At 45.3% G+C, this 27,965-nt stretch overlaps 1 pseudogene; it reads left to right on the forward strand.

The window, feature by feature from the left end:
- The first annotated feature begins 3,897 nt into the window (after positions 1-3,897).
- Positions 3,898-26,909, forward strand: LOC147711823 (uncharacterized; annotated as a pseudogene).
- Positions 26,910-27,965: the final 1,056 nt, after the last annotated feature.

Genomic DNA, 27,965 nt, shown 5'->3' on the forward strand with positions numbered 1-27,965 from the left:
GTCCACGTTGGAGCGCCATTTGAAGAAAATAGAAACCTTCTCAGGGGTCCCACTGATACTTGGTCCTTTTAAAGCAACAAAGAAGAAATTGGCACAGAAGCTGAAATATAAAAAGAACATCTTTGTTAACCTCAAATGAGGGAGACTACATCATACAGAAGCCTTAGCAAATGAATGAGGCAGTCTAAGGAGTACAGAAAATGGGGGCCTTATATATGCTTAGGGTTACATAGTCAGCATAAGACCAAGGGGCAGTCCTGGCTCATGTAAGTGTTGGATTCCACCGGCCCAGACACTGCAGGAACGTAGTATAGCCCAATCCGCTACCCTGACTCAAATGTTACCCATGCGGTATATAACCATGAGAGAACACTGGAGCCTAGGACAGGGGGTAGGAAAACAAAACAAAAAAAGGGGAATGGATGTTGGAAGGTTTTCACCCAGACCTGGACTGCGGACCTCACTTGCCACCACCTCCACGCTTCTGTACTTGTTGGCTGTACAGGATCAGCTCCGGGAGGTCCAGCAACAGAGAGAGCACAGTGTTTGCTGGAGGCAATTCCTAGACCAGGTAAATGTCACGGTAATTTAATCCTTCCTTCTGGGACTTTACTTCAGTCCACGGGTTATTTAAAGGGGGGAAAAAGCCTTTCTGTAGGCACAAAAAACCCTGAAGGACTGTCCTCCTGTTACTATTCAAGAGTCTTGGACAACCACGATACAAACAACACCCAAACACCGCATCCGGGATCAGTCGCGTTCTGTGCGATTTCCAGCGCGTCGGATAACGACCAAGCAGCCCATAACGATGGGGACTGCCTACACCAAACGCGGAAGCCGAACGCGCCACACCGGATCCTTGCAGCGTCTACGAATTACCCTCGCAGACGACACTTTTCTTCCTGCGGTGAGTGTCCGAGGGGACTGGAGCCCCAGTAGCCCTCGGAAAGTCCAGACAATATTTCAAAAGCAAACGGCAGGATTCGGAATGAAATCAGGGAAAACGAAACGACAGGGAGGGGACGGGGCAGTAGGTAGAGCACAGTAACTCAAAGAGGGAACGGGAAAAGACTCAGAAAGGAACACGAGCCCGTGAACCTAATTCAGATGGGAGCTCAGCACAACAACCCCACACCTGGAACCCAATGCAAAAAAAGATACCAAGCACTGAATCAAAGGTGGGGCCGTCCTAAAAACACAGCAGGGCAGGTCATGTGATGGTGAAGTATGGCCATGGAAAGCGGACTAGACCTGATTCCTTAACAGTACCCCCCCCCCAACAACCCTCCCCACGGGACGGGGCTTAGAGGGGTGCTGCCTATGGAACAAACAAACTAACCGTGGCGCATGCACACTTCCAGCTGGTTCCCATGTCCGATCCTAAGGTGCATAGCCCTTCCAATCCACAAGGTAGAAGAGACGACCTCTCCTACTTCTGGAATCCAAAATAGCCTGAACCTCAAACTCCTCTTCCCCATCCACCATCAACGGTGGGGGTGGCGGCACAACCTGAGTAGATGGAACATAAGGCTTCAACAACGATGTATGAAACACTGGATGGACCTTATAGTCATCAGGCAATACAAGCTTCATAGCCACGGGATTAATCACCTGCACAATAGCAAATGGCCCCACATACCTAGGCTGCAACTTACGGGACCCCTGCTGCCTAAGATTACAAGAGGCTAACCACACTTGATCACCCACCTTGTACGATGGAGCAGGGACTCTATGTTTATCTGCCTGAGCCTTCATGGTGACTTTGGCTGCCTGTAACTGTTCTCGGGCTCTGTCCCATATACCACCCAGAGTCCTACATACATCGTCTATGGCTGGCACATGCCCAGTAGGCTGGATGGCTAACACCCTGGGATGATACCCCAATGAACAAAAGAAAGGAGTCATACCCAATGCGGAATGCCGGCTGTTATTGTAGGCGAACTCCGCAATAGGAAGAGCCACCATCCAGTCACAGGACAAAGATGACACAAGACACCTCAAGAACTGCTCCATGGTTTGGTTAGTTCGTTCAGTCTGACCATCTGATTGCGGGTGGTATGCTGACGATAAACGTACTTCTATTTTAAGCACAGAGCACAATTCAGTCCAAAAATGGGACACAAACTGTGCCCCCCTGTCAGAAACAATCGCAGATGGCAACCCATGGCTCCTAACTACAGAAGACATAAACACCAAAGCCATTTCCCTGGCAGTAGGGATCTGGGTAACGGGATGAAATGTGCCATTTTTGTGAACCGATCTACTACCACCAGTATGGCGGTATACCCTGACACAGCTGGTAGATCCGTCACAAAATCCATGCTAATGGTATGCCAAGGAGCAGGAGGGACCTCTAAGGGCTGTAACAGACCAGATGGCTTGCTATGGGTCTGTTTGCTAGTGGCACACACGGGACATGCTGCCACATAACACTGTATATCCTTAATCAGTGTATCCCACCAAAACCATCGCAAACACATCTCCCTCGTTTTTTGCATCCCCGGGTGTGCTACCAGCGAGGAAGAATGACACCACTTCAAAACCGTCTCCCTCAAAGCAGGGGGAACAAACAAGCGCTTTTCATGGTACAACAACCCATCCTGCACCAACACCTGGGGTAGAGCCATCCAAGGGGCCAAATCCACCTGTCGCAACTGCTCTTTCACCAAAGAGGGGAAATCCTCAGAGTGCGTAACCCCTATAATCCTCTCCTCACAGATCATAGGTCTATCCTCTTTCACATGTCCCTCTTTCCTGCCCTCCACATGAATCCGGGACAGAGCATCAGATTTTATCTGCTGTGGGGCGGGTCGGTAAGTAATGACAAAATCATACTCGTTAAAAAATAAGACCCACCGCATTTGGCGTGGTGTTAACGCCCGAGCAGACCGAAAGAATTCCAGGTTCTTATGATCGGTATAAATCGTGACGGTATGCCGAGCGCTCCATAAATAATGAGGCCACTCCTCAAATGACAATTTTACCGCCAACAGCTCCCTCTCGGCCACCGTGTAATTGCGCTCCGCAGGTAACAAGGTCTTAGAGAAAAATGCAATGGGGTGCATCTGACCAGTCTCAGCTTCCCTTTGGGACAACACCCCTCCCACCGCACACAAGGAAGCGTCTGTTTCTACAAAAAACAGCAAGGCAGTATCGGGATGCACCAAAACGGGGTCTGACGTAAACTTCCCTAACAAAAGACAAAAAGCATTCTGAGCTTCAGCAGACCAGACAAAGGGAACCCCCTTCCTCAGCAATCGGGTCATGGGAGCCACAATATCGGAGAAATGAGATATAAAACGCCGCTAGAAATTGGCGAACCCCAATAGGGCCTGGATATGCTTGACGGTGGATGGTATGGGCCAGGTGACAATAGCCTCTATCTTTCTGGGGTCCATTTGAATGCCTTCCGCTGTGATGATAAACCCCAAGAACTCTACCTTCTGGGTGCTAAACTGGCACTTATCCAATTTGGGGTACAGATGATGGTCCTGTAACTTCTGTAACACCTGTGACACATGTTTTTGGTGCTCAGCCCCCGTTTCTGAAAAGATCAGTATATCATCTAGATAAACGATGACACTTCTATCCAGGTATTCACGGAGGACTTCATTAATGAAGAACTGGAAGGCTGCCGGCGCATTGCATAAGCCAAACGGCATTACGCAATATTCGAATAGGCCATATTTGGTTTTAAAAGCCGTCTTCCATTCATCCCCGGGGCGAACTCGTATAAGATGGTAAGCACCCTGCAAATCCAATTTGGTAAATACTGTTGCTTTGCGGAGCTGGTCCAGCAACACGGGGATGAGTGGAAGAGGGTACCTATTCTTCACGGTAGCCTTATTCAGAGCCCTATAGTCCACACATGCTCTCAATGTCCCCTCCTTCTTCGGAATGAAGAAGATCGCCGATGACACAGGCGAACAGGAGGGACGAATAAAACCCATCCTCAACATCTCTTCCAGGTACTCCTTGAGATGTAACTCCTCAGGTTCCGAGAGCGCATATATACGACAAGACGGTAAAGGGACACCTGGTACTAAGTCGATCTTACAGTCAAGCGACCGGTGTGGAGGAAGACCCTGCGCCTGGACTTTATCAAAAACACCCCGAAAGGCAGAATACTGTTAGGGAACTGTCATCACCTCCGCCCCTGCACAAGACAAAGGGGGAATCCGTTCATTGGCCTCCTTGTAACAATGTTTGAGGCAATGCTTGGAATCCAGGGTCACCAAACGTTGCACCCAATCGATCTTAGGGTTATGTTCCTGGAGCCATGGGACTCCTAACACTAAACCAAAAGAAGGGGCATCAATAAGGTCAAAGACCACTGATTCCGAATGACCGTTCTCACACAACAATGTCAATGGTTCGGTCTGGCGTGTAATGGAACCTGAAGTTAATTCCGTCCCATCAATGGCTCTCACAGGCTCCGGCTGTTTTTTGTACTGACATGGAATCTCTAACTTTTCCACCAAAGAAATGTAGATGAAATTCCCAGTTGCCCCGGAATCCAACAAAACAGACACGGGTACACGGTTACTCCCAGAGAGCAAAAGATGTGCCGGAATAATGAAATGCCTTGGCACCTGATCTATCACACCCAGAACATCATAGGTCCCCACTGCTCCTCGGCTTAAGGCTGGACTACGGTCCACCTGTACACATGCTACCTTTTTATTGAACACCAGACCTGAGGGTTTTGCGGGACACTCTCGTGCAAAGTGGCCACCTTGTCCACAATACAAACATAAATTCAGCTCCCTCCTTCTTCTCTTTTCTTCCATGGTTAACGGGCCTCTCACTCCACCAATCTCCATGGATTCAGGAGTGGACCTGTTTTCGCCTGAGGGTTTTCCTTCCTGTTTCACATAACTCCCCCTAGACACCTGAAACCGACTACGATTACCACGCCTCTCAGACAATCTATGATTTAACTTCACCACCAGATCTATAAAAGCAGTACAGTCGTCTGGAGGGTCAACCACCTGAGATACCACATCTTTAAGTTCATCACACAAACCCTGGTAAAACAAGGAAGTTCTTTCGTCCATTGGCCAATGAGTCTCAGACACCAGCCTATTGAATGTAGAGACATAGGTTAGCAAGTTCTGTCTGCCTTGTCTTAACTTCAGGAGCTCCGCATCGCTAGCCTGCATAAAAGCATGTTTAGCGAACAAGCCTCTCATTAATTCTTTAAATGCAGGGTAGTCGTGCAACACCTGATCATCACTGTCCACAAGAGGGATAGCCCACTGAGCAGCAGTGCCAGCCAAATACGATATGGTAAAAGCTACTTTGGCTGTATCATCCGGAAAGGCATTCGGCCTGCACATAAAATGCAGTTGCCATTGAGTCATGAAGGTCCCATACTTATTGCTGTCTCCCATAAACCTCTCCGGGGGGCCAAGGGGACAGGAACAGGTGACGTGACTGTAACAGCTACAGGGGCTCCCACCCCCGCTCCCTGACCTACCCCTCCTCCGTACTGAAAAGTGGCTGGCTGTATGACAGGACCATGACCCCTGTCTCGCAACTGTTCTCTAGCCTTCACGGCCCCAAGCTCTTGTTTAAGTCCTGCATTCTCCTGCTGTAGATCCTGCACCTGAGCCTGTAAAGCGGCCACCGCCCCCATTATATCCTGCATAGTAGGCACCCTATCGGCTACACCCAGGGGACCACCCAAGTTCTCGTCCATACTCGTCCAGGCAGTGTATTAAGTCGTGGGCTTGGCATTCTGTTGGATTCCACTGTCCCAGACACTGCAGGAACGTAGTATAGCCCAATCCACTACCCTGACTCAAATGTTACCCATGCGGTATATAACCATGAGAGAAGACTGGAGCCTAGGACAGGGGGTAGGAAAACAAAACAAAAAAAGGGGAATGGATGTCGGAAGGTTTTCACTCAGACCTGGACTGCGGACCTCACTTGCCACCACCTCCACGCTTCTGTACTTGTTGGCTGTACAGGATCAGCTCCGGGAGGTCCAGCAACAGAGAGAGCACAGTGTTTGCTGGAGGCGATTCCTAGACCAGGTAAATGTCACGGTAATTTAATCCTCCTTCTGGGACTTTACTTCAGTGCACAGGTTAATTAAAGGGGGGAAAAAGCCTTTCTGTAGGCACAAAAAACCCCCGAAGGACTGTCCTCCTGTTACTATTCAAGAGTCTTGGATAACCACGATACAAACAACACCCAAACACCGCATCCGGGATCAGTCGCGTTCTGTGCGATTTCCAGCGAGTCCGATAATGACCAAGCAGCCCATAACGATGGGGACTGCCTACACCAAACGCAGAAGCCAAACGTGCCACACCGGAACCTTGCAGCGTCTACGAATTACCCTCGCAGACGACACTTTTCTTCCTGCGGTGAGTGTCCGAGGGGACTGGAGCCCCAGTAGCCCTCGGAAAGTCCAGACAATATTTCAAAAGCAAATGGCAGGATTTGGGATGAAATCAGGGAAAACGAAACGACAGGGAGGGGACGGGGCAGTAGGTAGAGCACAATAACTCAAAGAGGGAACAGGAAAAGACTCGGAAAGGAACACGAGCCCGTGAACCTAATTCAGACGGGAGCTCAGCACAACAACCCCACACCTGGAACCCAATGCAAAAAAAGATACCAAGCACTGAATCAAAGGTGGGGCCGTCCTAAAAACACAGCAGGCAGGTCATGTGATGGTGAAGTATGGCCCTGGAAAGCGGACTAGACCTGATTCCTTAACAGTAAGCATGCAAAATGCCTAGGATGGGCATGCAAGATCTGCTTGCTCAACAAAGTGGGAGGAGAGGTATTTCTCTATACAGCATCAAAGATAGCCTGACAGTTATACTAGAGAAGCAGGTGCATTCTACTAGCTAGGCCCTTCTGAGCATGTGCGAAGGTGGAAGATGCTAAATATAGTTTGTTCCTAGGCAGATTACAAGAGCAGTCAACACTGAGGGAGGACAGAGCACATGGGGAGCATGTGGCAGCACATGGCAAACAACATGGCTGCCAGAAATACAAAATGGTTTTTAGCTCATGCTAACAAATCCCTGCAATATTTAACACATAGACCAAATCGGAAGGGTGAACATTTGTCACAGTCCTCTTGGCGTTTAATTTTGCTGTTCAGAAACAAACCCCAATAGAATCAGGGCCTTTGCTTGTATGGCAGAGCCTGGCAGAAAGAAGCAATTAGAACAATGAGAGTGTGCCTGTCTAAAGTAGGTTAGGGCCACTGTTCACTGAGTGATGCTGAGGCTTGCGCACCCCTGTGTCAAGTGTTTCCGAAGACAGAGCCACTACTGCTCCTCTGTGGGAAACCCATTGGTTTCCCCACCTCAAATTCAGATTGTAATGCGTAAGTTCATGCAAATTCTTGAATTGTCAGGTTCTAGATGAAATCCAATGACAGGTAACTGTCATGGCCCCCAATTAGGGAGACGTCAATTGATTCAATAGAGGTAGATTGAAGCTATTCATAAAATGAATTTGGCACATTTGCTGTGACTTTTCCAGATTCAATGCTTTGTTTCGTAGGAAGTGATTCAGAAAATTGGTAGGCTGGGAAAGACCCTCTGCTTTCTACCCATTAAACGGAACCAGGGTGACCCTGGTGTCCCATGCCAATCTCGGGATGTTGCTGTTTGGATTGTAAAGGTTCAATTATTTGATAAGGAATTTCAGGCTGAAAGACTAGTAGACTCTGTAGATTCACTGGAGAATTTGAAAGGCTTTAGGGTTACCCTTACACAGCCGTGTAGCACCCATTGAGCTGCTATGCTCGCTTCCTTATGTCAATCTTGTCACTCTGCTTTGTATTGACTGAAGTTCAGTAGATGCTTTTCTCAGGATGCCTCTAGATTTGCTATTACAGTATTCAAAACATAACAACATTGGTGCATTGATTCAATTTGACAGACGCTTAGCACTGATGTCACTTTAATAAGTTTTAAAGTGTGTGATCTTCATCACATAATTTATTTAACAAATGAATGCTAGTGCTCGTTCAAATGTGATTGCTAGATTTCTGCTTTGGATGCCTGTTTTGTTGAGCCATACAGAATTGGTGGCCATAGGACGGGTATTTGGATTGTGCCTCACATCAAATGTTATTTATTTTTTTAGCCATTTTGGCATAGGTTGATTTTCTTCATCCATACTGCATATGAATGTAAACACACAAAGTTTTTAAATGGCATCTTGAACTAATTATTAACATCTTCTAGATAACGTGCCTTAAAGTGCAATTAGTATGCCCAGCTGAGTGTCCCGTGCCACTTGACCTCAAGATGTACTTCACTTATGAAGCCCAACATTAGCAAACGTAATATTCATTTGAATGTGTTACTATTCAGACGAGACCTGGCCTGGCAGTTTGTGTTGGACTAATCCTATTAGAATGGGATAAAGGCTGATTTACATTTGGCTAGTTTCTTTGTACAGCAGTTTAGAGAGAAGGTAAATTATGGACGGGTATGTGGCTCAGGCAATTGCCAGCAGCTGTGAATACTTCAAACATTGCAACCATCACCTTTTGGAATGTCATTCAATAGACAAGCAAACTTTTAAGAGGTTTGTAAACAGAATGAAGGAAAGATAGTTTTTGCTTCAAACTCTAAACTGATCTATACCACAACTCTAGTTTATGGCTCATTCTCTTGTACATTAGGGCCTAAATATTACTACAGCAGTCCGATGTACCGCTGTAGCCATGGTGTCAGAATGGGCACCGCCACACCGTTGATCCGACCGCCCCATTACAGTTTGAGCGGTCGGACTGCAATGGAATCACTGCAACTTGTGCTGCGGTGGTCTTGAGCCCTCAATATGCTTTGTGGTGCTGCTGCCGCACCACCAAGCATATTATTCCTTTTCTCTCTGCCATGGTTTTCATGACATCCACAACAGCTTTGACAACCAACCCGGAAGCCAACCCACCCTACCATCTGCTGACCATCTTCCCCCCGTAAACACCCTTAACGCCTGGAACCCAATCTCCACTGAGGACACCATTCGCCTGATGAATTCCATCCACTCTGGATCCCCCACAGACCCTTGCCCTCACCACATCTTCAACAAAGCAGACTCCGTCATAGCACCGCACCTCCGAGACGTCATCAACTGCTCCTTCAACTCCGCCACCTTCCCAGAAGACTGGAAACACGCTGAACTCACCGCCCTTCTGAAAAAACCCACAGCAGACCCCACCGAACTCAAAAACTACCGCCCCATCTCGCTTCTTCCATTCCCGGCCAAAGTCATCGAGAAAGCCGTCAACAACCAGCTCGCCGCCTTCCTCGAAGCCAACAAATCCCTCGACCCCTCACAATCTGGCTTCCGAGCCAAACACAGCACCGAGACCGCCCTCATCGCAGCAACAGACGACATTCGAACTCTACTGGACAATGGTGACACAGTCGCCCTCATCCTCCTCGACCTCTCTGCAGCATTCGACACAGTCTGCCACAGCACCCTTCTACAACGCCTCAGAAACATCGGAATCCAAGGAAAAGCACTCGATTGGATCACCTCGTTCCTCACCGGAAGAACCCAGAGAGTCCGCCTCCCACCATTCAAGTCCGAGGCATCTGAAGTCATCTGCGGCGTACCTCAAGGATCCTCACTCAGTCCCACCCTCTTCAACGTATACATGAGCCCCCTCGCGGCCATCGCCCGCCAACACAACCTCAACATCATCTCTTACGCGGATGACACTCAACTGATCCTCTCTCTCACCAAGGACCCCAGCACCGCCAAAACTAACTTACACGAAGGAATGAAAGAAGTCGCCGAATGGATGAAACAAAGCCGTCTGAAACTGAACTCAGACAAAACAGAAGTCCTCATCCTAGGTACATCCCCCTCTGCATGGGACGACTCCTGGTGGCCGGAAGCCCTCGGAAAAGCACCCATCCCGACAGACCACGCACGGAACCTTGGCGTCATCCTGGATTCTTCACTCTCAATGAACAGACAAGTCAACGCCGTATCCTCTTCCTGCTTTAACATTCTTCGCATGCTCAGAAAAACATTTCGCTGGATCCCCTCCGAAACAAGGAAAACAGTCACCCACGCTCTAGTAACGAGCCGACTGGACTACGGAAACACCCTCTACGCAGGTACCACCGCTAAACTCCAGAAGAAACTACAACGAATACAAAACGCCTCAGCCAGGCTCATATTAGACATCCCACGCAACAAACACATCTCTGGTCACCTTAAAGACCTCCACTGGCTACCCGTCAATAAGAGGATCACTTTCCGACTGCTTACCCACGCACACAAATCACTCTACGACATAGGACCAGATTGCCTCAACTCTCGACTGTCCTTCTACACCCCCTCCCGCCAACTCCGCTCTTCCAGCCAAGCCTTCGCCACTGTACCTCGCATCAACAAGACCACCATGGGAGGCAGATCCTTTTCATACCTGGCTGCTAAAACATGGAACTCACTCCCCGCTTACCTTCGCCTCACTCAGAACCACCTGGCGTTCAGAAAGCTGCTTAAAACGTGGATATTTGATAAATAATCCTCCTCCCCTTCCTAAGCGCCTTGAAACCCTCTGGGTATGTAGTGCGCTATACAAATTTTATGACTTGACTTGACTTGACTACGATGAACCCGCCATGAAAACTGTGGTGGATGGAAAACAAAGGGTCCCTACAGGGTCCCCTGTTTCCTCAAGGCCGTGGGGTGCATGCACAGGGCCACATTTTGTGTCCACTTGTGTGCATGCATCCATGTTCCTGTACGACTTGACTGCGCCAGTCCATGCAGAGCAGGAACTGTTTTTGATGCTACCATTACGGCTCCATTTTTCATAGGCACCGCCAAAGAACGACCCGCCATAGACCAAAGAAGTGGAAATCTGGTGTGTGGTGTCAGTGCGGCTTTAGTGGTCTTGGAGCAGGGCAGTGGCATCAAGGACCCACTCCAAGACTGCGAAAGTCATAATTAAGCCCTAAGTCATTCCGGGTCAGCATGTACACCTCTGGTTAGAAGATAATTAGAGACAGAAGTGTCCCCCAAGGGGAACACACAACAAATGCATCTGCAGGTCCACAGACATGATTTAGAGCCTAATTGTAAGTTTGCGGTGGTGGTCTTTGGACCACCAAAGTGGCGGTTCACCTGCCGTAATATGAATACGCTAGAGGGTTCGCTACAGGGCCTTCGCCAACGGCGGGGATCATGGATTCTGCAGAGGTGGCGTGGCGGTCAGAGGCCCTGATATGCTGCTGGTGCCACTGCAGCACTGCCAAGCAGATTAGGAGTTCCCTCACAATCAAAGTTTTCATGGAGGTGACGCTACCATGAAAACTGTGGCGGTGAGGAAACACTGTGACCTTAGACCCAATGGGTTCCTGAAGGCCTGTGTGCAGTCACCCTCTTTCCTGCACGGCTTGGACTTGACAGTCCATGCAGTGCAGGAACAGGCTTTGGCATTCACATTGCTGTGCCTGTTTAATAGACACCACCGTAAGAAAGCCAAACGACTGCCTGCCAGACCACGAGATTACTTGTAATCTGCAGCCGGCAGTCAAGTTTTGTTATCCTGGAGTGGGGTACTGGTGTGGCGACCTGCTCCAGGACTGCCAAACTCATAATGAGATCCTAAATCACTGTCAAGGAGATACTACAACAACTTGCAAAGTTAATTTAAAGAAACGTGTACCTTACATCCATCAGAAACTAACATAGTACATGCATCAGAAAAATCTATTTTTTTGTCATTTTAATACTATTTGATAGATAAAGTACAACATATATATTGAGGGTGTCTTTTTATGTTTATAACAAAAACAACAATAATCAAATATTTGACAAAATTTGAAGTAAATATCGCTGTAGACCAGCAACTTATAGTACACAAACCCTCTGTGGCAGTAATACATTAGAATACTGTCACATCAAGACTAAATGGATTGCATCTAGGCTAAATGTAAACACAAGGCTGTACTTACAGGTTTGAGAATCAGTAGTTCATGTTTCAATGACAGGATACGTTTTTGTTCTGAAAGAGATGCAGAAGGAGAAATATTTGTCTAGCCATTATAAGAACAAATTGATAGGATGCTCCTCTGGGCATTAACCCAGGAAAGGAATCAATTGGTTCTTTCCAAGAAGTCACTCCTAGGCAATAAACTGTAAATAATAAATAAATGTTTTCTTACAAATGAATTACTGAAAACCTAAAGGTCTCACTCAATGGCTTAATTTTGGTGCGGGAAATGGAAAAGCGGACTACATCGAAACTTATAAAGAGCTGAATGGGTAAATGCACTGAAATACAATGGGCCATATTAGCAAGGACTTGCGATGATTATCGCAAAGTGCGCTTAACGCTGTATTTTTTATCCCTGGCTATCGCTGGTTTACATCGCGGAGATAACGCATTATTATCAACGTTTATCTCCAAGGTGATAACAAACCAGCGATAGCGGCGATTCTCCAGCAATAACACAGGAATACCAGTGATGAATTCCCATTGCTAAGAAAAAGGTTGCTAATAGGCAGGTGAGGATTAAGCCATAGAATTCACCTCCCTTAGAAAACTATAGCTAAGTCTGGATTGTAGCAGGTGTAATCCAGCAGTAAACGCAGTTAGCGTGTATTTTTTTATCGCTTTGCGGGCCTTGGTAATAGGCGAAAGGTGTATTTGTGACTGCTTTCAGTCGCTTTCTAGTTGGGAACGCCTCCTTTGCATGTCTATAGCGATAAATATCGCTGACATGCAGAGCAACACCCAAAATGGTCCCTTTTGCCATAAAGCTGTTGCTAACAGTTGTTAGTGACAGCTGCTGATAGGGCGATAAGAATATCGCCGCTTTAGCTGCAAAAAGTGTTGCTAAAGCGGCAATACTGCCCTAGCTAATATGTCCCAATGTTTGAACAAGATGTTATAGAGACTACTGTGGATGAAGCTAGATTAGGAGCATGGGTATATTAACATAACAGATAGGCTTTTGAGCTTTACAAAATAACATGCAAAACCGGCAGCTCCTTTTCATAAAAATACCTAAAAAAAATGACATAGAATGCAACATTGTAAACTGACCATCATGACTTAATAACTGATTTGACACCATTTTAGAGAATGTGACATGACCTATAGAGGACTGACAAGTGATCATAGGAAGGCTAAGTATGCCGACACCCCCCCCCTCCCCCCGCTTGCCATGCAGGCCTCTATAGAGAGCGATCTCTTGACAAGCTGTGCACGCATCTGACAGTTGTGGCGGAGACAGACAGCGGCAAGCTTGTCAATGGAGCCTAGAATAAAAAGAAAAACATATTAATGCCAAGACAGCAGGAGCAGCAGATAGGTCTGTACGGACCAGGTATTACCAGTGTTTTCATGTCCGTTCACGGATGGTGGGACAGGCATGATGCGGGGATCAGCTCTGGCAGAGTGCACACACAGCCAGCTCGCTCCAACAGACAGGATTCAGTGAGCAAACTCCCTGTAACAAGGCAGGTTTACAGGGAGCCAGCATCAAAAAAAGAATGTCTTTAGCATGAGACTTCGAACAGGAAGATGTCCTGAAACAATATTTAACGCACAGGTTTTTATTTCACAAAAATGTTTGAGGCAACAAGAGGATGTGCACCCTGATAGAATGTGCATTAATTGTCATGAATAATATACTTATTCGCACTCGGTGTATGCATTAGAATGTGGTCTTGACTGGTCCAATTATTAGTTCTGACAACTGGAAATATCTTTAAAAAATTTGCAGAAATGGTACACACTATTTAAAGGGCCCTGAGCCACAACTACTCTATAAATTCAGTAAATCCGTTGTTGCTATATGTATGATCAAATGTTCTCGAAGAATACATGTACTTCCTTGTTTTCCAGGTCCTGGACTTATGGATATGTGACTCTATAATTGTCCCCAGCGAGTGGCCTGGAGAGGGTCAATTATATCGCCCGTGTTCAAAAAGGGTAATTGGCAACTACCGGAGAATTATCGCCTGATCACCCTGCAAGATACGGACGCCAAGTTATTCGCAGGACTCTTATTATCAATCTTGATAGATTGGGTCAAGGAAAAGTCAATACTTCCCCCAAACCAAACCGGCTTCGTTAAGGGCTTAGGCACCACAACCAATTTGTTAATTTTATCAGTTTTAATGGATAAGACACTTTTATCTAAACAGTCACTTTATTTTTGTTTTGTCGATTTCAGATCGGCCTTTGACCTAGTAAATAGAGCCCTCCTATGGAAAAAACTCGAGGGCTACGGAATCCCAGGCTCACTACTGACTCTTATTAAGCTATTATATTCTGAAAACTGGGTCAAGGTGAGGATAGGTGATGGCCGAGCTCTGACCAACAAAATACTGGTGACTCGTGGCCTTAAGCAGGGATGCGTGCTTGCACCTTTACTCTTCAACGTATTTGTGGCCGATCTTACTAACTCATTAAATGAGGTAAACTCACATCCACCTAGGGTAGCTGAAAAACAAATGTCTAACTTGCTATACGCAGACGACGTGGTGTTGCTGAGCCACACAAAAGTGGGACTGCAAAGACTGATCGATCGTACATTTAAATATGCAAAGGATAACCAAATGACAATAAACGAGACTAAAACAAAAATAATGGTTGTGACAGGAAGAAAAAGACAAAAGATGAAATGGTTGCTGGGACAAACTCAACTAGAGCAAGTGGAGAGTTATCGATATCTCGGTGTCCTTTTTAATGAGACCGGAAGTTTTGTACCACAAAGGGAAGATATTGTAAGGAAGGTGAACAGCTTGATTGAGGCATTTAGAACCCTTCAAAAGAATCTATCTGCACTGTCATACGGGCCACTGTTAAAAATCATAGCTGCCAAGCTACTACCATCCCTAACATATGGTGCTGAAGTGCTAAACGGGAAGGATGCCGTACTTATCAACAATGCTGTGGCAAAAACCTATAAAATATTATTCACCCTACCATGTAATGCCTCACAAGCGCAAATAAGGATGGAATTCGGTATGAACAATCAGCTATATGTCCGGCAAGGCCAAAAATTAAAGGTTTGGAATAGAGTAAAGAATGATCAGGATAATCAATTGTCTATAGCTTTGTGGAGAGAGGTGAAAGATAACCAGAAACTGCAAGCGTGGAAATACCTAAACAACGCAAAAGAAGAATTTGGAATATCAGCAATCTGGGAAAACACAATAACGCAGGAAAGCTTTAAAAAACAATCAATAAGCTGGTTACTCACCTATCGCTGCTAAAAGACAAAGCTCTATTAGTAAAACGTAAGCACTCATGGCCAATCATAAACGATAAAGGACACCCAGAACGTACAGGTGACTGTATGCACTTGTTGTGTGTTCTCAGGGTGTTACTATTTTCACATGGTGTAGTAGCTTTTATTTGAAGTTATTGGTCCTGAAGAAAGCAATGACAAAATGAGTCGTTGAATTGCTGAAACTAGTCGACCACACTGTCCTGAGACTGTCCACATAATTGGTCAGTCAGCAGGCGCACTATTTTTAACATTGGTACGGTAAGCACAATTAGAATAAATCTTTGCTGGGTGCTTATTCTTAACCAATTTTAAATCCACTCCTTTTGGCTTTTGTTCCCTCACTCCTTCCTTTGCACTGCACACCCCAGTCCCATCTTGTCTACCACTCACCCACATTGAGTGGTACACCACACTGTCGTCTCTTTACTCTAGTGAGGATACCCCCTACCACCGGGTTGACCTCCTAGGAGAGTACCGATAATCTCTGACGGGTGGTACGGATAAAATCCCAAATGATGAAGGGCGGATCCGAATGGTGACTGATGGGTATTTGTCCTCGTCCACGGAGAGCTCTCTGTGACATTACCTGGTTGTAAGGGTGAGTTCTGGTCTGGTTTCTTGTATATGGGCACACTTACCTGAGACCCTCTGGTACCTTTGTTGTATATTCAATCATAAACGGCTACAAAAAAAAACAAGTCCAACCATACCTTCATACTGCATGGTCAGTCCAAAGTAAGCGAACATTTATAGGAGCACGCTTTGGTCTATGGCCAGGTTTGTGTCATCTTCCACCCTGGAAGTCAAATGAGGGGCATACGTTATGTAGACTGTGCAAGGGGGGAAAAGAAGACATTGTGCACTTGGTATGTCTGTGCCCTGCCATAGACTCAGAAAGAAGGTTAATCCTCAGGAGCACAAGAAGTAAGAACCTGTAGACAAGCAATAATGGCGTGCTTAAACCCGAATGACCTACCAATGAATGTTGCTTTTGTAAAAATTTTAAATGTGATTGCCAAAAGTCTTAACGAAAATGTTATCTAGTTATATTTTCCCTTTTTTTTTTCCTCTCTTTTTAATGACATTTACTATTTGCACGATGTTTTAAATGTGTATTGATGCTGATATTTTCTCTAAGGTCACATTTTTGTAAGATTTTAATTAATCAAACAAATAAACTTAAACTGAAACTGAGTGGCCTTTCTCATGGTTAGCTATGTGGTAATGGATTACTAATGGAGTATTAGGATTCTGATTTGAATTTAGTTTCGATATGAACTTCACTGAAAGCCTCCATCCAACAGTGGGAGTAACAGGTGACTGCAAAGAAATAAGAAATTAGATATGGATTTAAAAGGGTTTTTTAGCCCTTTGGAGTTTGAGGTCCCCTATTGACCAAGTCTACACACAAGGAGACCACCATTTCCTACTAGTGCCTTACTATTGGATAGGATGTGATTTGTTAGTCGATTACTGTCGGACCAAATGTAGCAAGACTCATCTATTTTCATTGGCATCAACTTTTAGGGGCATCTGTATCAAGTAGCTGCATCACCCTTGCGCCACACAATGGGGCTCAAGAGCGACACAATTACTATGCAAGATTTATCGAGCCACATAGGGTCACTATGCATGGCCTAACACAGCTTGATAAATCTAGAGTAACTTAGCGCAGCATAAATTGCTGCCTTGCAGTACTTAGCCCTTGGAAGGCATTCATTCGGTGAAGCGTGGGTGTTCCCACACATCCACCCATGGATTTTGGAGCATTCCCAGACTTACCATTTCTGGTAGACCGGGGTCTGCGTAAAAATGCTACACCTGCCAGTTGAGGCCTAATGAGGAAAAATATCTTTATTTCTCCTAGTTACTTCCAATTTCTATGTGTGCTGCAGAGTTAGAAAGAGGAAAATGCCCCAGATTGTTTTTGTGAAGGAAGGAACACCTTCCAGCACAAAAACAATCCTGCTCACAACATGTGAGCCTGCATTGGTGCTAGGCAGCACATTGTGTGCCGGTGCAGGGAAAAGACAGGAATGCGCTGTATAATATCAAATACGGCACATTCCTTGCCCTTTCTGTATCACACAGCGCAGCAAGGTGACTTGCTACGCAGGACTTCGTGATTTTTTTTATAAATATGTCCCTTTGTATCTTAGGTGCATGTCTATGTCTCAGGTATAATCTTGTTTTACCAATGAGCGCAACATTATTTCTTTACATATATTGATGTGCTATTTAAAAAAAACAATTCTTCCATAAACTTTCAGCCTTATACGAAGTTATAAAAAATACTTGAACTGAGAAAATGAAGAACAGACAGCAGTGTCTTATTTTTCACACAAAAAAACGTTTTTTTTTATAAAAGAAAGACATTTCTAGTACAAGCACGTTCCGTGTCTTAAACTACAAACCTCAGTATATTGAAACAAAGGTTTCTGTATACCATGATAGCACGAAACAACGTGGCTCTCTGAGGGGATTACAGATTTTTATTTTTTTGTTGAAGGGAAGGGCGGATGACAGAAATCCTTTAGCCAGAGTTATTAAGGACACATACTCGTTTCAACTGAGCCCCGATCCGCCATGCCAGGGTTAGTAAGTTGTAAGTTGGTATATCTGTGTCTGAAGTACTTGCATGGGGACTCTCTAAAGCCTTAAGTAATGTTCAATTTGCTGAACTGCTTTCGAATGTCAGCATCCTATGTGCTAAGTCCCAAGTGGCAAGACCTCCAACCAAAGGTAATGCTGGCGCTGTAATGTAACTGAGAAACTAATGTAAATGCAGGAAACTTGAATCCAACATTAGAAGTGCACCTCAAATGCTTTAATTAAGAGCCAGGTTTTTAAAGCACTCCTGAAAGCGTTTAGTTCATGAAGGGAGCGGACATCCAACTGGAGGGGGGGTCCATAAGGTAAAAGCTCACACCCAGAACCTGCAGCCACCAGCTCTCGGCACCATCACACGGTTAAGCTGTAAAGGAATGAACATTTCTCTTCAGAGTATGACTCGATTGGTAGAGCAATCCAAGGGCTGTTTAAATGAATGCGCTGATTCACTTGTAACAGCTTAAGGGCCATATGTATCAACAAACCCTTTTGCGATTCCTAAATAGCGATTTTTAAGGAATCGCTATTTAGGAATCGCAAAATGGTATGCATGAAGAAATTTGCTTTTTTTTAGCGATTCCTTAATCTTCCTTATTTGCGAATTCGCATTTTGCGAATTCGCAATTAAGGAATAATTTCCAATGCATTCCTATGGGCCAGGAGGCCCATAGGAATGATTGCGAAATCATTCTCAAATTGTGAATTCGCAATTTGCTAATCGCAATTTGAGAATTATTTCAAGGGTGCAGGGGTGTCTCAAAGACACCCTGCTGCACCCCTGAAATGTACATGAGTGTGCATATGGTGCACATACATGCCCTATGGGCATGTGTGTGCATCACATGCCACCTTCAAAAATGCCAAATTGTGCATTTTTTGAAGAATTCGCAAGTTACCATCAACTACAAGGTGGTGGTAATTTGTGAATTCATAACCATAATTCGCAGCCCAAAAATGCTAAATACATAGCATTTAAGGAATCGCAAAATTGCGATTCCTTAAATGCTATGGCAAAATAAGGAATCGCAAATCTTTGCTATTCCTTATTTTGCGAATATTTCATACATCCCAAAACATGCAAAAAGGCCGTTTGCGATTCGCAAAAGGCTTGATACATATGGCCCTAGGTCGTTTAAAAAAGGGTAGAGTGTGTGTTCTAAGTGGGACTTTGAACACAAACCTAGCTGCTGCATTCTGAAGCAGTTGTCTGTAGTCTAGCAATGTCGCAAGTGGCTAGACCAAAATAGATGCTGTTTGCATAATCTAGCCTAGCACCGATTACAGCTGCCATAATAGTCTTTAAGGCCTCCATAGAAAGACAAGCTTCTAGTTTATTGATTGGCTGTGTAAAAAACACATATTTTGAAATCAGAGCAATAATTTGTGGTCTCAGTGAAAACTGTTGATCAACTATTAACCCTAATCTTTTTTAGCAGCTTCCGTGGGTTCCGGTTACATTCCCATTTCAATGGGCAAGTAAAGGTTGGACCAGGAGGCAGAGTTTTCATTAAAAACCACAACTTTGTTTTTCTCTGTATTCAACTTTAGATAATGATGCTTCATCTAGCTACTAATACATAGCATCACAGCTTGAAATAACTTCCGTGATGACATTTGGCCACCAAGGCATAGAAAAATCTGAGAATTGTCAGCATAGTTAAATTTTGACACCATCACTTAGGGGCTAATTATGATTATGCAGTCCAGTGGGCCGCCGTAGCCGAGGTAGCAGTGCCGGCACCACCTCACCGGTGGCCAGAACCCCCTATTACGATGTTGGCGGTCGGGCCGCTAAATCACAGCTGCAAACGCCGTGAATCACAGATCCCTGGTTGTGGCACAGTGGTCTGAGGCCCCCAATATGCTTGGCAGTGCCACTGCAACACGGCCAAGCATACTACAAGTTTCCTCACCGGCACAGTTTTAATGGCTGTGAGCCAGCCATAACAAGTGTGGTGGTGAGGAAGCAAAATGGGCCCTACAAGGCACCCTGTTGCCTAAGGGCCAGGGGATGCATGCAGTGGGGCATATGGTGTGCCCCCTGTAGGAAAGTTTAGCATAGTAAGGCAATAACGAGACGATAATTCTGTAATACCACTGGATCATCACCATATTTTTTAATAGCAGTAACACTGTGACTGAAACACTGTGACTTTTTTCACATTTTCAGACACTATTCCCATCTTCAATGAGGAGTTTAAAAAAGCAATAAGTGGTTTTACCCTAGTGAGAGCTATAGCCTGCATGACTCGAGGCAGACATAGGTCGTGGGGGGAGACTAATTTTACTTTATTTGACAAGCACTGATTCTTGGTCTAGTGAAGTAAAGGTGGTTAGCTTTATATAATCTTGTTTCTTCTCCTCTAGCTCCTCGCATCCAAAACCAGGGCTATCTGTAATGGGCTCCTTAAGTGCACTAGCATGTAAGGATGTAGTAGAGCGTGCAAGATTAATCAAATTTGTGATGGGATACCCAACTGTCAAACCCTAATACAGACCAACTGTCTTTAAAAAAAAAAATCTTTGACCATAATTTTGAAGAATTCAGGGCAGGTATGTGAAGCTCTGGTCACAAAATGGTGTTTGCAAATGTATCATGATTTTTGAAAATGAATAATCATGTACTAGAAAAATGCCAAACTAGGTCGGAGGTCTATTGGTGATCAATGACTATTTTAATATGTTTTTAAGACTTGGCTCTTTCCACTTTTACTGTCATGTTACCCTTGAAAAAAAAAAATAATGTGCAAGAAAATTTCAATTAACTATTTGCAAATGTAACATTGAATGAGAACTCCTCTATTTCACAATGAGGTGACTTAACAGTTTTTGAGGATTTGTAAACCAGTTTGAAAAACCCACGTATCCACAAAGAAATGGAAAGACTTCTGGAAAAACTGTAAAAGAAAAGCAAAATTTTGCACCTGCCACTTTGATATACAAAGCATTGCAGTGATGGAAGAAGTTTCATTTTAATACACTTTGGTAGTCCGCATACATACATTGCCAAATACATGATTGTTTTTCGAGCAGGATCAAAACACAAATCTCACTGCCACTATATGGGGCACCTTAGGATCAAAACAAAACTATATTGTGGCAGCATTCCCACAGAAATCCACTAGGAGAGCTTTCTCATTTTTGGATAGCCTTCTGTACACTTTCATAGCCACGAGTAAAACTCCACAAATACCCATGGTTTAACTGGTTACTTCTAACACAGAGCTACAGTTTGGCATTCTGGCTGTATAATGTATTGTAAAACATAAGACTAAAACAAAAGAGTGTGTGATACTTTTTGGATTAACCACTATGTAACAATGCCAATGCAGATTAAATAGTAAAATTAAATTGTCTGTAAAATGCCAGACAATAACAGTCTTCCGCATGAATGCAAAAGTCGAAAGACAGAACATAATATGAAATATGGGGTTCTTATGTTTCTGAAATAACTTAAAATAGAATGGCTTGACTACGAGTTGTAAGACACTGGAGGGTTGCAAACTCAGCATGCACAATTAAGATTACCATTACACCCTACCAGTACATTGCAATTACAAATAAATACCTTGCAATTACTAATAAATCCCTCCAGAATGGAGAATAACTTTGCAGAATAGCTTGTACTGGGCATACATATTCACGGTTTACCATGTTCTTGGAGGATTACCCCTCACATTTAGGACCTGCTTCAAGGAGGTGATACATGTCAGCCAGGGCATTGGTGCTCGGTTATGGACGAGGGAGAGGGTTTGAGGGAAGGTAAGCCTGGATAGGAAAGAGGTGTCCTGGCATGGAACACATTACATGCTGCCCAGTTGCCACAAAAAAACACAGCAGCAAAGGAGACAGAGGTCGGACTGCTGTTGCAACCAATGCCTTAAGTGTTTCTGGCCGTTGTTCCTGCATCTGGGGAAAATGGATGGGGGAAAACCACCTGCTTGTAACTAGGTGGAACAGAGTTCCACATGGTAATTTCATGAACAAAAAACACGCTATTTGGTGATTACCTGAGTCACACTGCTCCTTTCCTCCTTTTGTCAGCAGGCGCAGCCTGAGATGTGTAGTTTCCTCATTCCCAGGCACAAGGAAAAGCAGCCGTCACAGGACCATTGCAGCAGGAGCAAGAAATGTGGTATGTAGCACTTATCTGGGTCCCTACCCTCCGTTTAGTAATCACAACCAGGGAGTTGTAGTTTCCTCCTTCAAATGCATGAGGCAAGGTAGCAGTCATAAGTTTCACACAGCGGGAGCAAGATGCAAGCCATAACGTGTTTGTCTGAGACCCCGTCCACCCATTCTGTCAGCCAGTACAGCCTGGGTGATGTAATTTCCTTCACCCCAGACCCAGAGCAAAGCAGTCAAGGGTTTCACTTTTTTAAAGTCATTTTAATTATGTTAGAAACTATCAAAATGTTAGTGCCTGCCCCATTTACACTGAATATTTTCCACAGGTATATTCCTGTAACCATGTTGCAAGTGTTGTCTTTGAAATGACTACATGATGCCCTGTTCCTGTTTCTCAGTCTCTCTTTCATTACATATTTCAACATATGGGAAAGGGTTACTTTCTGAATGTTGTCCTGTTCTTCTCAATCAATTTTATTGATGTCAAGAGTTTCACTATTCAAAGTGTGTTGACACAAAAATTGTCGGATATCCAAAATATTACGCTTAACCCCTTACCTGCGGGGTTACTTCCCCCACGGTGCGGCGGGGGCGGGGGTGAGCGCAGCGCCGCGGTGCTCGTGACTAGACCAGCTCGCCATGAGGCACAGTAGAGTGTGGGGATATCAAAAGAGTACACAGATCTAAATAATTGAGAATACATTTTTGAAGAGACTCTTATTTACCCGTCTAGTTTGCCTACCTCATTTTGTCACTCGGAGGTGGGCATGGATTATATTGCAGATAGAATACACATGGCACCCCTGTTTTTATGGGGGAAAATCTGGTCTTAAAGAGGAACTTAATTTCTCCCGACTTGTCTTGATTGCATGAATCTAGACAATGCAATGGCGGTACCCTGGCTACGCTATGTTAAACAAACCTTTTATAAAATAGGGTTAGAAGATTTTTATGACAAACCTGAGTGTATACCCCCAAACATGAAAATGTCTGTGAAAGAAGCTTTTGGATCTGAGCTGAGTATATCTTCTAGGTCCTCAGATAGATCGGACCCCCTTTTTTAAAACAGCAACAATTTTATTTGTCTTTTAGTTTGCACGGAAATGCACGTTTTTTAATGACTAGATTTAGTTTAGGCACACTGCACTTTCTTTTTTTTTTTTTTTTTTTTACATTTTTGAAAACCTTTATTGTGCAATAATAAAAGAACAAATACGGGCCCACAACCATCAGGCCGGCCACGATTCCTCTTGAAGCACAAGCACATGCAATACGGCGACACAGTTACACAATATTACAAATAGCAAGCATTTGACAGTTACACTGGAGATCATCGTGATACCATGTCCCAGGAGCAATGAAGGTTAATTTAAAAAATTTTTGTTGCAGCTATTAGAGTTTGTCTTTTTTTTATATAAACAATAGACTAAGAAAGCAGAGTCCGTGCAGGCGCAACACGACATTAGCGACAAATTTATCACGTAATCCAACAACAACGAAAGTCAAGTCCCCCCAGGCGGCATGGCGGCTCAAAAGTTTGTGCAGCAGGAGTATCAAACCTAACATCATACCCATTGTCGACCGCCACCCACCCCCTAGCAGTCCCAGTCACGGACCCAAGATAGAATAAAGAAGAAGAGAACGAGAACGAAAGAAAAAACAAGGCCCATAGAAACTGAAACCAGAAAACCAAAATCCCAACCCCCAACCCCCCACCCTACACGCATGTAGAGGCTACGGCCTACCCCCCCCCCCCCCCCCCCCCAGCAGTGTGTCTGTCGCCCAATAAACCCGAAATATAGAACAAGGAAAGAAAGAAGAGAAAAAGAAAAAGGAATTATTTTAATATCAGAGGAGGGCCATCTCAAAAGTCTCCCGGACTACCCAGCCATAAGTGTACACATACCCCACTTATCAACAAAAACAATGAGCAGGAACACATAATAAAATGGGGAGAGTCACCGCATCTCGCATCAATACACGTTTAAGGATGTGTCTCAGTCCGAGTCCCCACCGGCCAATCCAGCACCAGTTGTAGAAAAAGTTCCATTAGCCCTGGCCAGTCCGCACCCGTCCCCCCGGGCATGGCTCCCGCAGGGCGACCGCCACAGATGAAACAAAGGAGCAAAACGGCCGCTCTAGACAGGGAGGAGATGCCCCAAAACAAAATGGACATCTGCAGTCTCGAACGAGTCCATGAGCACAAAACAGTGGAGTTGCCAGGTGCGCCCGATGTTGCAAAACAGCCTGAAATGGTAGCGGAGCATGTTGAACCGAAACAGCCAGGTTGACCAGGCGTCGCACCGAAATAATAAGTTCCAGCAGGGAGGGAAACAATGAAGCATCAGGGAGGCAGGCAGATAACGGTCCATACACACCCACACTGCCAGACAAGCGATCCTCCGAAAGTTCGCGTGGCAACACTGTATCCCCATCCGGAGTAGGGAGAGACAATGCGGTGCGCTGAGGCAAGCAAGCCGGCGAAGCACAACCCATCGTAAGTGCGGCAGCCTCAAGTTTCCGTCCCAGCAATCTAGCGCCCTCACACAATCCGGCTCTCAAGTCGGCTAGGGCAGCGAGAACAGAGCCACAGGTTAAGGCGGTCGGGAATTCCATCGTCTCTGCTGTCGGAGGCACGGCGCCAGGTCCAGCACACTGCCCATGGCCACATAGAGCGGTCCAGCCCTTATACAAGGCATCGTTCCCCATCTCCCCTACTGAGCCAGCCATCATTGTAGTCTCGCCAGGAGAGACACAGGGGTGTGCGGGTGTAGTCTACACAATACAGCAGGGACCCAAGCCACTGGCGCAGCCCAGAGCAGCAAAGAACGGGCGATTCACAGGAAAGTCCCACCCGGTCGACTCAGAGCAGGGGCAAGCTTGGGGCTGAGCAGTGGATGTACGCCAACATGGGAGGCACAGCACGCCTCATCCACAAAGTTTCACAAATGAGGCAGCGGAGAGAATTCCCAGGCGGCCGACCTGTAAAAGCCGATGGAAGGGCTGATGAGATTCTTAGCAGGGAGTAGCGTGGAGTATAGCGTCAGGACCGCCTCAACCAATTCACCCCTCATAGCTGTGGCTGCCGCCGTCCATACACCGCTGCATGGGTCCCGGTACCAAGGCGAAGAAGAGCCGTCCGAACGGCTCAGCAGGATCTCTGGCTAGCAGGCCGGCAGGGACACCGGAGAAACGCCAATCGATGCAGCGCTCTTTCACCGTCCTCCCGCTGAAGCGCGGTGACAGGATGGAGAGCAGGATATCGTCGCGGGAAACAAAGGCTCGCGGAGCCGGGAGACTACCCGTCCGTCTTCGCCGCCATCTTGGCTCCTCCACACTGCACTTTCTTGTGGCTTTTCCAAAACAGGTGGGGTGGTGTGAGAGGCTACCCCCCTGTCCTTGTAACAACACAGCCCAACAACATTTTAAACGAAAACTGTTTCCGATCCCATAGAAAGGGTTTTAATTATTTACATTCTCTAGCAAACGCTTCCATTTGTAGCTCTGTGCTTAGTTTTATAAAAAAAATGTATAATAAGGAAACGATATGCAATGTAAAAGTACGTAATTCGGTATTTTATTGTCTGCAAAAGATATTATTTATGTTTTTTGTTGTTGTTGTAAATATTGTTTTATTTCATGATTGTATGCCTTCCTTGTGAACTTTTATGATTCATCTGGAATCAAATAAAGGTTTCTGACTGACTGACTGACTGAGTCACAGTGGAGCTGTGCTCATGACGAGCTGGTCTCGTCACGACCCCGCCCACTGAATAATTCACCTGCACAGGCGGGGAATAAATTGCGCGTTGGTGGAGCGGAGTCGTTATGACGAGACCAGCTCATCATGAGCACAGCTCCACTGTGACTCATGACAAGCTGGTCTTGTCATGAGAACCGGAGAGGTTAATATAAGTGGTTGTTCCAGAAATTGACACTGCACTGTTCCAACTAGTGGAAATGTCTGTTTTGTAGTCACTAAGCCTTGGAATTGTCAATTACACATTTCACCTTTCCCCTATGTTGGGCTGAATGTTTGGGAGATGTTACGTCTCTTCATGAACATTTAAGGACATCATATTACCTGCTGATTTGAAGTTGTACCGTTTGAAATGGATAAAAGTTTGGGTAATATATGCCATACGACCGTAACCTTTCGGTACAATCTCTACCTATTTTGTCTCATAGGAACCTACATTGTTTGTCTCTAAAGATTTGAATGTACAATACACACTTTAACTAATAAGACTGTTCTTCATTTCTAAATAGGCCAAACTGGCTGATCACGTGGGCAAGTTCCAGCTCCAGAAGAAACCTCCACTCCAGCTCAGGAAAAAGCATTCAGTGAGGAAAGCACTGCTGATGACATTGAGGAGGTTGAGGAGTCTGCTACATCTGGGCAGATGGCTCCAGAGACACCCACACTAAAACCTCCCACCCCAGGTGTGACACCTCAGCAACCTGAAGACTCCACTTCCTGTGTTCCGTACACTGTGACACAGATCATGTTCCCCCTGTCCCAAATGATGTTGAGACACACCTCCACCAGCTCCAGCTCAACCAAGAGCCAGTCGGATGGGGCACACTGGGACAAGGACACAAGTTCGTGGGGCTAAGGCTCATAGGAGTACGTTTGAGGGCCAGCATGCTGATTCTATTGAGGTCACTGACACCCTGAACACCATTGACCAAGTCTTGGGAGCCTTTCATCAGTCCAAAGACATGAAGCGCCAGGTACTTACCAAGCATCATGAGATAAAGCAGCAGCTGCAGAGGGAGTACAACCACCAGACGGAAGCCCATGACTCAAACATGGGCTCCTTGATTGGGGTTCTGCAGTAAATTTACACCCATATGTGCAGGGCTACCTGTGGTCCTTTTACACCCATATGTGCAGGGCTACCTGTTGTCCTTTAACATCTGAGACATTTACATCAACCACAGCCTCAGGAAGGGAGGCCCTGCCACAAGACAAACCACCTGCAGCTCCCTATCCCCTGCAGCTGTGGCTACCCCCACTGCAGGGGCCATTCATGGAGATCACCAGGAGGTGAGGATGGCAAGATTTCTGCCACGGCCAGCAAGAAACCTTGGGGCACATGCATCTAGCATTTTTGGAGTCGCAAACGGTGCGATTCCTTAAAATCGGCCGTTTGCGATTCCAAAAATGCTTTTTGGAATGCATCAAGCATTTTTAGAAATCGCAACATTTTTGCGATTTCTAAAAATGCGATTGCTTTTAAGAAATCGCAAATTTGCGATTCCTTAAAAGCAATGCATGATTACTTTCATAATTGCGAATTCGCAGTTAGGGTGTCAAATTTACCGAGTGGTTGAACCACTCGGTAAATTTGCAAAAAGTGTTAAAAACGCTGCAAAAGCATTTTTTACGCATTCATGTTACGGACACACATGTCCTTAGGACATGTGTGTGTGCAACAAGATGCGAAAACAACATTTCATGGGTGCAGGGGGGGTCATTTGAACCCCCCTCTCCACCCTTGAAATGCAATCAGGATTTGCGATTAGCAAAGTGCGAATTCGCAATTCCCATTCATTCCTATGGGCATTTTAGCCCATAGGAATGAATGGGAATTGCGAATTCGCACTTTGCTAATCGCATAATATTTGAGAATCGGTAAAAATTGCGATTTTTACCGATTCTCAAATATTTTGAGAAAATGTACATGCATCCCATTTTGCATTTCCTAATTTGCGATTCCCTAAAAATCGCAAATTAGGAAGTGCAAAATGAAACAATGATGCATGTGGGCCCTTGATGCTAATTTCCTCTAGTGTAGACCTACCATTCACTCTGTGGATTTCTAGACACATTTGCCTTTCTGATGCCAGTAGTATTTTGGACATTGGAACATTTTGACTCTCCAAACATCATTTCATTCACCGTGACTGATTTCTTTACTTTTTGCTTTGCTTTTGGTATGTTCACTTCTTTAATTTCATCACATTTGG

The sequence above is a fragment of the Lissotriton vulgaris genome, chromosome 5 (assembly GCF_964263255.1).
Source record: "Lissotriton vulgaris chromosome 5, aLisVul1.2, whole genome shotgun sequence".
In the NCBI taxonomy this organism is placed as follows: Eukaryota; Metazoa; Chordata; class Amphibia; order Caudata; family Salamandridae; genus Lissotriton; species Lissotriton vulgaris.